Source organism: Schistocerca nitens, chromosome 2 (assembly GCF_023898315.1).
Source record: "Schistocerca nitens isolate TAMUIC-IGC-003100 chromosome 2, iqSchNite1.1, whole genome shotgun sequence".
NCBI lineage: Eukaryota > Metazoa > Arthropoda > Insecta > Orthoptera > Acrididae > Schistocerca > Schistocerca nitens.
In genome coordinates, this window is record NC_064615.1 from 190,446,262 (window position 1) to 190,459,202 (window position 12,941).

The 12,941-nt window shown below is 42.5% G+C and overlaps 1 protein-coding gene across 2 annotated transcripts in view; it reads left to right on the forward strand.

The window, feature by feature from the left end:
- Positions 1-1,605: 1,605 nt before the first annotated feature.
- LOC126235876 (acyl-CoA Delta-9 desaturase-like) overlaps positions 1,606-12,941 on the forward strand; it is a 60,253-nt gene continuing 48,917 nt past the window's right edge. Inside the window, exon 1 of one of the 2 annotated variants that reach the window (XM_049944784.1) lies at positions 1,606-1,755. The gene's annotated coding sequence lies outside the window, so the exon portion shown is untranslated. Of the gene's footprint in view, positions 1,756-1,808; positions 1,940-12,941 lie in introns of those variants that run through there. The other variant, XM_049944785.1, reaches the window with a different exon arrangement.

A 12,941-nucleotide genomic window follows, 5' to 3' on the forward strand; every position in this document is an offset into this window, starting at 1 on the left:
GGTAACTGCAGCCACGGTCTCCGAGCTGATAGTCCATGCTGCTGCAAACGTCGTCGAACTGTTCGTGCAGATGGTTGCTGTCTTGCAGACGTTCCCATCTGTTGACTCAGGGATCGAGACGTGGCTGCACGATCCGTTACAGCCATGCGGATAAGATGCCTGTCATCTCGACTGCTAGTGATACGAGGCCATTGAGATCCAGCACGGCGATCCGTATTACCCTCCTGAACCCACCGATTCCATATTCTGCTAACAGTCATTGGATCCCGACCAACGCGAGCAGCAATGTTGCGATACTATAAACCGCAATCGCAATATGCTACAATCCGACCTTTATCAAAGTCGGAAACGTGATGGTACGCATTTCTCCTCCTTACACGAGGCATCACAACGTTTCACCAGGCAACGCCGGTCAACTGCTGTTTGTGTATGAGAAATGGGTTGTAAACTTTCCTCATGTCAGCACGTTGTAGGTGTTGCCACCGGCGCCAGCCTTGTGTGAATTCTCTGAAACGCTAATCATTTGCATATCACAGTATCTTCTTCCTGTCGGTTAAATTTCGCGTCTGTAGCACGTCATCTTCGTGGTGTAGCAATTTTAATGGCCAGTAGTGTACTATCTGACGATTTCAATGTACTCTGAATGCCGATTCGCAAGATGAACAAATGCTGTAGAACATCCACAGTGTTTTCGTCGATGAATTCGAAAAATGTTTTGCCAAAAAAGTGGAAGGCGCCAATCAAATGATTTAGTGTCTAGTAGATACTTCTTTCATAGCTTCACTGACTCGTACCATGGAACGACGCCGCTAGGATACACGAAATTTTGCAAAAGGAACATAAATTAACCGAGGTCTTCTCGTTCATTCACTGATTTCATTGAAATGCATAGGAAGGATTTCACTTTCCAGGATGTGTAACAAGTCAAAGTATAAATTAACGAAACAGAGGAGCAACTCTTATCAGTTACTATATTAAGAATAATCTGCCACCATACTGTTTAATACATACACACATTAAATTCAGTCTACTAAATTTGCAGTAAAGTCGTTAGTTTGAAAAGAAAGCATGTTCGACTGTACCAGATCGATGTTGTTTATCTAATATTGGTACATTAATATTAAGGTGAATACATTAGCAATTTTCTAAGAACATCATTACCTTTTCTGTATCAACAAACGCGTAGACTTGGCATGTACATCGGACAAGCTGTTTGGCTCGTTCTGCGTTTTGGTCGTCTAGCTTTCGAAAGATCTGTTGGTGACAAAATAATGAAAAATTAATTTCGCTGATTTGGTTAAAGGGCAACGAAGGAGAAAGAATGGAGATGGACGGAATCTTTTTGATGTAAACGAAAGCAGATGCCACAATCTCGTACACCGATAGCAAGTCAGAAGTGCTGCCCTCTGTAATAAGTAGAGATGTTACTCTTCTTTTTGCAAACAAGACGAGCGTCGAGTGATCAGCTCCGGATTGCATCATGTCGGTCGCGTGGTCCGGCACGACCCTTGGACTCCAGCCTCCGTTCAGCACACTTGCATTGCGCGCCCACGGGAACACAGGTGCCCCCGCCCCGTTCCCCGCCGCTTCCCCCTCTGCTGTCAGGCGATGACTCGCCGCCAACCCGCAACCGCCCAGGCGAACACGTGAGCGGCGGAGATATAGACCCGGCTGTCTGCCGACCACAGCCAGTTGAACGTCGGTGGCTTGTTGGTGTAGACAGGATTTCGTTGGAAAACGTCAAAGGAGCTAGTGGTGAGTTCGACTGCTGTATCTTCCGCAGTGTAACGTGAAGTAGTTAGTAAGACTTGTGAATATCCTATTGTCGGTGGTACGAAATATTTTGTGGAGAAGCGTTCAAGTCCACAATTTCCGGTGCTAATTCAGAAGGAGAGGAGGACTTACATTATTACCAAGATTAAATACGGAAACGTGAAGTGTAAGTTAGTATTTGTTTCTAGCAAATACATGATTGATTGCAGTGTAATGAAAAGTATTCAACAACATACACAACGAACAAAGGAAGTATACTCACTAAGCCTCTAATTGCAAAAAGTCGACAAAGGTACGTAACGAATCATTTGAAGACGCCAAACGAAAATTGGAAATTTCCACTAAGATCAATAATGGTGATGTACAATATTAGTTTGTAAGAAAAGTAGCATTTATATCACCATGTTACGTGTGCAAATCTACCACCCGCAGTGTAATCTGCAAGAACGAGGCTGCGAATTTACTAGTGAGAAGAATGGCGGATCGTGAACAGAGATATAACAACTAGCTGTCACTTTTGCACTGCCTGGAAGGAAAATGAATGTCGAATCCGCTCTCTCTGCGACATCATAGATACTTACCCAAAACGTTCTGTTTGGTTTCGTTGTACCTGAAAACGTGTGATGAGAGTTTATAGTTGAAACCTTCATTGCTTTTCTCATCTATTTGGGGGAAAAAAATCGTAATATAATCGGATATGGGGACACGAAAGTCCCGTCTGAAATATATCATTGCTTCTAGCGGTCATTCACCTCAAAAGGGTACAATGCGTTGTTATAATTATCATGTTGCTCGTTACTGTGTGGCGGATGAACGTTTCCTGCGAAATAAGGCATGCGAAGCACATTGAGGGGGCGGAACGTCGGTAAATGGTATGCCTTTTAAAAACTTGAGCTCGCTATTGTCAGAAAGTTATGTTGTTGATATCAGATTGTTAGATAAATTTAATTTACAGTGAGTGAACTCTGACGTTAACACGTTATAGACAATGTAGGTGATAAAATTTTTGCTTTGTTTTCTGTGTGTAACTTGCAAATTACGTAAAGCAGTCTTTGCCAAATGCTTGCTCGGTGTGAGTTACTCTTCAGTTAAATAAGAACCATCGCTTGATTAGATAGCTTACGATACGTCACTACGGATTTCCTAAATCATTGCACGATAATTCATAGATCTGTACTCGTTTCACCTCAGTACATGATGTTTAATTGGTCGCTAAGTAGACTACATGGGTAGAAACTGCTAGAATTTCCAACTTCAATGAGTCCGCGCTTGAAATTCAAATCCAAATCACAGAAACACTTCGTTTGTCCCCAGTTAGTTTCGCATGTTCTAACGGATGTGCATAAGTAGCTGAATTCAAACTGGAAGAAGTTATTCTGTGCTGTATCGAATTGATTCACATCTGGTAACCTTCATGTGACTTTGCTCTGCTTAATTCTGTCAAATTGCCATAATCATGGCAGATCACTTAGGGTTTTACGTAATCCGCCGTAGAACGGTTCAGAATAGTGTGCCTCCTGTCTACTGAAGAGAGGATTCCTGTCAAATCTTCAGAACGCGATCAAACTTTCTCCATTACAGTTTGTAAATAAAATTCTTGATTGCAATTTTTGTATGGCGAAACAATAGACAGCCATATTGTTCTGCCCCATATTTAATAGAAGTAATTGCCTTTGTTCCCTAAGTTTATTCTTATATCTGAACGAGCAACAGAGGAATCCACGTTGTACATTTGTAAACGGTTCCTCGTAGGTACCGGTAAAACGAATTGATGACGTGGAACGTAACTTCGGTATAGATTTTTTGATATAAATGTCGGACCACAATTTTCACCGATTACTGCAACGCTAGGCTGAAACGAAGCACTTGTTCTTTAGTGGCGGTGTATACCGGACGTAGGAAAAGTGTCACTCCTACAAACGTATGTTACCAAGCCGTTTTTAAGTATTCCCCATGTCGTCGATTTTTTGCTAATTTTTTTCCTATCGAGTGCTCGATGCTGCAGCTGGAACGCCACCTGGACACATCTTTCCAGAACGTTCTTGCCACTCCAAAATTGTAGTGAAGTGTGTTGCTTCCATTGCTCTGTTTTCCCTCTTCTAATTCCATGGGTGTTAGCCACAAAGTATTGTAATATAGGTTTGAATCTTTTGCAACTAATTTCTCTGACCGTACCGTAGTAATGAATTGAAGACTGCCACTTTATTTCTCCGCTACTGAACAAATGTGACATCTATTTCATATCCCTACGCCGTATATTTTTGAGAAGACTTGACTCCATTTGCGAGTACTTATTGATGAAGCCGAAGGCTGCTGAAGTTTTACGTTTCACGAAGTGAGAGACGTTGTATTTATACGTTCATGACGTAACGTGTTAGTTATATAGGAATCATTAACAAAATTTATGGAAGACAACGAAGGCTTTAATTGTGCTGCAAGTGGTGTTCGTTGCAGGTAAGCATTTCCGTATTGGCCCATCATTACGTCCAGTGCCATATTTCGTGAGAAGTGACACACAAGTCGCTAAAAAAATCGTAAATTTCGCATTTTTATTTATCCGTATTCAGAAATAAGAGCTATCTAATGAGATTTCAGAGCGTGAAATAGTTGAACAACTTGATAGATATGTAATGAGTTGTTTGGTACGTAATCGTTTCTCTCTGTTGTGGTATTTTTGCTTTAACTGTGAATGGAAGCTAGCCATAAATACGTACAATGAACGTAGCAAAGGAGAACATGTAATTGTTTCTATTAAAGCAGTGCTGATTAATTTATGTTTGTCGATTAAATAACAGGATAATTTCGGTGTTCGTTAATGAAAGTAATTGATTGTTGCAGTCATAACGGGCAATTATAGCGCTTCAGCAAAGGAGGCTATCTAACGATCAATAGTCCAGATTACTGCTACTTTTGTAGGATCGTCAGATCAGGTTGTAGGAATTTGATATACACTTCACACAGCCAACTTCGTATGAAAATGTTTAGGCATAGCGATTTTTGACGGGAGTTCAGACAGAATCGCAAGAGGCTGCTAGTTTAGAAAGGAAAATATGTATGTAATCTGAGAAACGAGTCTAGTGATTCCTAGAGTATTTCGCGTAAGTGTAATGCAGAGGATATGCAGGAACACACACGTATCGAAATACTTGCAAGCATACACAGCGTTTAATGCGTCTAACATAAATTCAGTTACTCATCTCCTCGTGTCATTTCTAATTTCGTAGTTGTGCTCGGCGTAAACTCAAGAGTTGTCCATTAGTTAACGTAGGCAGCAATCAGAAAGCATTAAATACCGGTGGAGATCACTTGATATATATGAATTCAGCTGTTCCCATCAGCAACCACGCAGTATTAACGCCGTATTCGAATATCGAATAGCAATGACGTTTTCCACTCTTGTTTCGGGTTTGGAAAATGAGGGAGACTAATTATTGAAACTGTTGTTTGATAAATTTTTCGAGGTACCATAAACCTAACAAATTATAGCAAGAGTAATTTTGCTGCACAGAAGTAGCTATGGATAGTTTTGAAATGGAACGGGCACAGCGCCGAAGTGAAATGAAAATAAATTTACCAGATCGTGAAAACAGCAGGCCCGTGGGACAGGATAAACACCAGAGAAGGAAGCTGTACGTCTTAAACAGTATTTCCTGCCTGCTGAAAATATACGATCATTTCAAACGTGCAGAGCACACTTCTTCTTTAACCAGATTCCTCTCTAACTTACCTCTGAGCGTTTTACTCATGGGACGGTAACATTAAGAACATGACGTAACTTGGAACGCCTTAACTTAGTTCATAACCAGAGAACTTAGGGGAAGACGCGCTTTTCTTTATTTTCAACCCGTCGATGAACACCTATTTGCTTTACTAATTACACATGAACCTGTTGGAAGTTTTTTCTTCCGATCTTCGAACGGTTTTAATGATGCTGGTACTGTGGGAAGGATCGATCGATCGATCAATTCCTAGAGCATCGCTATCGCAGTACACCCTGTATCGATTGCAGACGGTGTAGCATAGTTTCGTTCCGTAAGGTGGAGAAGGGTAGGTGCGAGCCGCTGTGAAGGCTATGTATGATATGACGTTTGGGCGCCGCGAAGCCGTGGCGGAAACGGCAACGTGAGTGGTGTTGGAGAGGTTGTGACACAGATAGCTCATGGCCCGTCAGCTGGTCGCGTGAGCTTCAAGGCCACGGCCAGAGCTGGTTATCTGGTGCTGCCTCCGCGCAGTCTGGCACCTCTGCACATACAGGCTCACAGCCAAGTGGGCGGGGTTTCCCTCTGCCACGCCGTCCAGCGTCCATCATGTCACGAAGTTTGAGACTGGCGCCTAGTAATCAGTCCAGGTGATTACGCAGTATCTGGTCAGACACGCAGTTGCTTTGAAGACTCCTCAGCAAAATGGAACATTACAGAGGTTTTGTTAGAATCGTATATCAAGTGAAAGTTTATGAAATGACAGTATTTTCTCAATACCAGATGGAAAAAAGTTAGTTACTGTAATGAAATACATATTATATACAAATGATAGCAATCACATCTTACAAATAAAAAGTATTTCTCTGAACTGTGACCGAAGTAGAGCATGCTTATATTCTGACGGTTTACATTCATTGTAAGTCAATGAATAAATAGAAAAAAACGTGTAGACATTCCAGGCGGATCGTGCACTTTCGTTTGTCATACCACTATTACCGTGTTATTCTTGTTCTTCTATTTATCTGGACACCAATCGCAGGTTTTACTTGCACATTGTCGGTTTAAGTTGTAATATACAGCCATCCTCAGAACCAGTGTCGCGGCATAAGAAATCTCGAAGCACAGAGGCACATGATTATGCTACAACATTGGAGCTGAAGATGGTTGTAGATTACAGATAGCGCTGGTAACTGCTTAAGTAAAACCAGTGATTGCTGCCCACATAAATAAAAGAAGAAAAATATCTAACGAACAGTGTGTTTTGTCGTTGAGAAAAAAATGGTTTTTAAAGTTGCAGTAGTTTTGTGTGGAAGCGAACTTTCCTTGCTCTGTATAGCGGAGTGTCGGCTTTAAGCACGGTCGCCGTTTTCAATTAGCGCAGGGTCACAAATGAAGCTGTGTTAGCCACGCGTGTGTATTAGCTCTTCGGCTGAGTAATTCCCAGCGGAGCTTTCCAGCTCCTCGCCTCAACATGCTTTCGACGTAAGTCTGCTTACCAAACGGGGCCAAAGGTGTTAATTATGAACTACATCGCATGGACTATAGTATATCGTCATTACTGCACCATGCAATAGATAAACATAAGTAAAAGTTATTGCGGCATCATTACTTTATGCTATTTACGGTGGGATATGGTGTACAGGGATGCACCCCTAGCAGTCAAAACTACAGTACTGTGAGCTACGTAACGCTGGCTGTTGCCAAAAACAGTTGACTAGCGACCAAAGCCATCCGACAATTACCGACTATTACAGATTCAGGACTAGGAAGCTGATCGGCCAACTTGACATCTTGTATATGACTAATGCGAAGCAGACTGGAGTAGTCGACGCTGACGGAGTGATCCAAGAGGCTAAAGTCAGGAAAGCTGTAAGGTAGGTTGCTGTGTCAGCACTGATCTTTAATCTGAATACTAAAGAGAGAGTGAGGGAGATACAGGACTATCACGAATTACGAAATGCTTCTTGTGGACAAAAAATCAAGGTAAGGTTTGTTGACAAACAGTAGACGCCGAGACTGAAAGGGAACCAGTGGGATGGTTAATGGAATGGAATGTGCCGTAGCTGACGGCTAAATATGCACATGCAACAGAAAGAAAACTTGGGTAACAACGAGCGCAGCAGGTAGACAAGCTAAGGGCTCTGTTTAATTTGGAGGAGTGACTCGTGGAAAGGGGACAAATTTAGCCATCTGTGATGTGGGATGCAGCAGTTATGCTAAAATGAAGAGAGAGAGAGATTGATAGGAATGGAGAGCTGCATGAAACCAACTTTCAGTTTTTGACCAGAATTGACTCATCTTTTACTCACTAATCGTGTAGTGTATGGCAACGCCATTGTTGAGTTTCGTGAAGTATTTACAACTGGGAATTAGTTGCCGAATCATACTGAGGCGAGAAAACGTGGGGGATGTTGTTGCCCAGCCTATTTGTTGGAGTACCGCTAACAACGATAACCTAGTACTTAGCAATCCAGGATCATGTCCTTTATTACTTTCGCGCTGACCTGTTTACATTTTGTTTTGCATATTTGGTAATGAGTACATGTGCGTGAGCAAATATATTTTACGTTATCTATTGTGCTTCCACTTCGTTTTCAGTACAACTAAACAAAACAGCTCTCTCAAAACTGATAGTTGTCAGATACTAGAATACATCCTTAATCCTGTATTACACAATTGCCATACACTATATTTTTTTCGTTATTATCAGTTCCATTTAGCCTTGGCAAATGTTGGTCAGCCTGTAAATTATGTTGATATTTGGCGTGGGGTTCGCATCAAGTGCTGTTTCCTGTTGTCTATCTACTGTGCTTTACTTTAGTGTTTTCTGTTACGTCCAATCTACTGACATAACGGAAGTAAATAATGACACTATAACTTGAACACAGTGGCGCTGGTGTCTTTCCAGTGGTTGTGTTATTGATGAGGATCCGGACCATGTTGTTCAAATCAAATGGCTCTAAGCACTATGGGACTTAACATCTGAGGTCATCAGTCCCCTAGACTTAGAACTACTTAAACCTAACTAACCTAAGGACATCACATACATCCATGCCCGAGGCAGGATTCGAACCTGCGACCGTAGCAGTAGCTCTGTAACGGACTGAAGCGCCTAGAACCGCTTGGCCACAGCGGCCGGCATTCCATGTTGTGGAGGAATCTGAAGTGTCTGATGAAGATGGAGGAGGTGGTAATGTACACTGATCAGACAGAATATTATGACCCTCTACCTAATAGCCAGTATGTCCACCTTTGACACAGATAACAGCGGTGACGCACACACACACACACACACACACACACACACACACACACACACACACACACACACACACACACACACGAGTCGCCTAATTCCCGTAAATTCCGGGGACGTGACGCCGTGTTCAGTCACATCCCAGATGTGTTTGGTCGGGTTCAGCTCTGGCGGGGGGGCAGCACATTAGTTGGAACTCGCCACTGTTGTCCTCGAAACACTCCATCGAACTCCTGGCCGTGCGACGTAACGCATGGGAAACATGATGATCATGAAGAGGTGTACGTATTCTGCAACCAGTGTACTATACTCCTCGGCCATCATGGTGCCTTGCACTAGCTCCACTGGACTCATGGATGCCGTCCCCCAGAGCATCATGGAGTCGCCACCAGCTTGTCTACGTCCTGCAGTACAGGTGTCAAGTAGCTTCTCCCCTGGAAGACAACGGATTCGCCCTCTCCCATCGGCATAATGAAGAAGGTACTGGGATTCATCAGACCCTGCAATGCTCTGTCACAAAGCATCGTGTGATTTCCCTAAATCGCTCCAGGCAAATGCCGGGATGGTTCCTTTCAAAGGGCACGGCCGACTTCCTTCCCCGCCCTTCCCTAATACGATGAGACCGATGACCTCGCTGTCTGGTCTCCTTCCCCAAAACAACCCCAAACCCAAAGCATCGTCCAGTGCCGATGGCACGTGCCTATTTCAGTAGTAGTTTCAGATGTGTTAACATTGGGGCCGGCCGCTGTGGCCGAGCGGTTCTAGGCGCTTCAGTCCGGAACCGCGCTGCTGCTACGGTCGCAGGCTCGAATCCTGCCTCGGGCATGGATGTGTGTGATGTCCTTAGGTTAGTTAGGTTTAAGTAGTTCTAAGTCTATGGGACTGACGACCTCCGATGTTAAATCCCATAGTGCTTAGAGCCATTTGAACCATTCGTTAACATTGGCACTTACGTGGATCGTCGGCTACGGAGGCCCATCGTTAGGAGTGTTCCGGTGCACTTGTACTCTGTCCAGTTAAAAGTCTGATGTTAGTTCCACCACAGTTCGCCGCCTGTCCTGTTTTACCAGTCTGCCCAGACTATAGTGTCTATAATGAAGGGTGGCCGCTCATTCCTACGACGTCTGGCTGTGGTTTAACTTTGGTTTCGCCACGTGTTGAAAATGCTCACCGCAGCACGCCTTTAACAACGGACAAGGCTTGCAGTTTCCGAAGTGCTTGTGCGTAATCTCCGGGCCATCACAGTCTGCCCTCGATCAAACGCTGATTGCACACCTTCCCCAAGCTACTCATGGACAACACACTCACTGAAAATAGATGCACCGTGCGTGCGTCTGATTAGCAGTCATGCCTCGCCAGGTGACGCTGCTATTGCCTGAAGGGTTTATATCGACAGTAGGTCGGTGGTCGTAGTGTTCTAGCTGATCAGTGTAAGCTCAAACCCATTCAGACATATGCTGGACTGCTGCAAGATTCTCAGGCCACAGTTCTGGACTTACAAATGTTCAGTGCACCTTCACAGAATTAGAAATGTGGCAGCTCGTATTGGGAGAAAAGACGACTTGTGGAGCATTCAAGAACCAGAAAAGATTGTCGGTCCATTAGCTGATTCGTTTAACACTTGCCAAGGGACAAGTCAGAGTTGAGTCGTGGAATCTACTTATTTGGCCAAACTAACTGGAACAGATAAACAACAGCTAGGGTTCTTTTTTGAGACTGGTGTCAAAGTTATCATAATGACTTACATGAAAGCGAACTATCATTCCTTGGTTTTTTGTGTCTGTATGGAGTACAGAAACTGTCATAGAAATTTAGAACAAATTTGTTCTGTCAGCTTTAGAAGTTCTGTTTATCGAACAACTATATTATGGGGGACAGATTTAAAATTGTAGGATAATGTCTGAGATTGGATTACCGGCAAATCAGCTGAGCAATTCTGGACTCTGAGATAGATGTCCATTCGGGATTTACATGAGAAGTAAACGTTATAAATATAGGATAAAGATTGTAAAGCTCAATAATTCAAGTAAGTATTGCGTGTTAAATACAGCAGCATATGCCGGTAAGTGCGGCTGGTCCCGGCGGAGGTTCGAGTCCTCCCTCGGGCATGGGTGTGTGTGTTTGACCTTAGGATAATTTAGGTTAAGTAGTGTGTAAGCTTAGGGACTGATGACCTTAGCAGTTAAGTCCCATAAGATTTCACACACATTAATATGCCGGTAAAATGAAACCACCTAATCAAGAAAAAATACTATACTGCTATGTGAGGACCTTCAGTCAACCAAGTCATGTCTCTGTTCGGTATAACAAGAGAAAATTACCACTATCTTTTATTGCCAAGAAAGCTGAAGGTGTTTCCTTGTTTGTATTTGACGCCTATTGCATGTGACACGCCAAAGAGAAACAGAAACATTTCGATTTATCCCTTACTCATCGCAGCAAAGAAGTTAATGAAATTGCAAATAAAGCTCAAGTGATAATGTTTTATAATGTAACTAAAGGAGACCCTAGCTCGTTTGACTTAACTGTCACACCTACATTGTAAGTCGAATATATAGAATCGCTGGCCATTGTGTCTGGTATGATATTGTGGACCAAAGTACTATAAATGTAGTGATTCTGTACATTACAAGCGATGAAAATCCAAAGGTGAAAAAAACATTCGTGAAACAACTATTATTATCAGTTGTAAAACCTATTCTGCGGGCACGAGTTGAAGTGGTGACTCATTGACGCAGTCTTTACACAGTGATCTACGATGTATTAAGATGTGCCTTCCGACCAAGCAGGGCGATCAGTAGAAGTAGGCAGGAACAAAAGAAGATGCAATTTCTGTCCCCTCAATTGTGACAGAAAAACAAAATATCTGCACTTCGTGCTCCAGAATCATTTGTGATGAACACAGAGTGCAGATGTGCTTTGACTGCATCGAGTGAAAAACAGTTTCAAAGAACCATGTGGCTGCGAAACACTACTGCAAAAATCTGCAACAACATTTCGTGAGCAAATTTAACGTTATTTCTTCGGAATGTGTTTGTCATTATCGCTACAGTGCGTTACATAGTTGTCTTAGTTTTAATATTGCATAGCAAAGGAGCATAAAGTTTTAGTCTGTTTTTTTCTATACCTACCTGTTGATTCTTATACTAATGCTAATAATTTTTTTTAAAAAGAATAATAGGTTTTTAATTTTGCATTGATTTATAAACTACAGGAAAAAAAGCATACTGTACTTTTTAGAAATAAGACATACTGGAGTTTTATATACCCCAGAGTGTCTTTGACATTGTCGTTTAACAGGGTTAATGCCCTTTTAAATGCTACTTTCATTAAACAGTTTATAAATATCATGGAATTAAAACTCTGGACTGCCATGTAACGTTAAATTTCAATTCAGTTTTCTTCAAAGCGGTGTGTTGTCTTTGTCTGAGAAGAAAGTGATATTTATAGATATTGATTCCATGCGCTCCCAAAGACGGATTTCATGAACGGATTTACCAATACAGCTTCAGGTAGGTCAAGTAAACACGCCAAAATCGATTCTGGAAATCCGTTTTTAGCTCCCTGTTAACCACTTCCGCATCGATTTTTCGCTCCCATGTAAACGCACATGGAACGTGCTTGGGCTGTCATTGTTTTTAAAATATTCGACTAAAATGGACAGTGTGACTAACTGTGCAAGGAAGGAGAAGCAGAAATATTAGACTAAGCCTGAAGCAGTCCGTAATATTTAAGTCACGAGAAACTGTGACTGTGTTCTCCAAATCAGAAACTCGAACGGCTGTTTTCCATACGCCATATTTAACGTGGCTTCAGAGCTTAACATGTAAACACCACAGCGATAATTATTCTCGAAATACGCTTTCCGTCTTTTGGAAGAGGTGACGGTCGTAAACGAAGTCAATGATAGCTTGAATCGACAGAATTATTGGCTAAATGGAGCACTACTACATCATTTGCATCTTTGGATTCACGTCATATCTTTGACGATTGCGTTCTTGTAGAATCCACTGGAGGACGATGAAAGCTTGGAACTGTATCCAAATGTATCGTGACAAGATCATCAAGAACATTTTATACAAGAAATGTGTTGCGAGACGGCCGCGGGAGGTAACTGCGTGGTCATGGGCGCCTTGTCATGGTTTGCCCGGCTGCCCCCGTCGGAGGTTAGAGTCCTCCCTCGGCATGGGTGTTTGTGTTGTCCTTGGCCT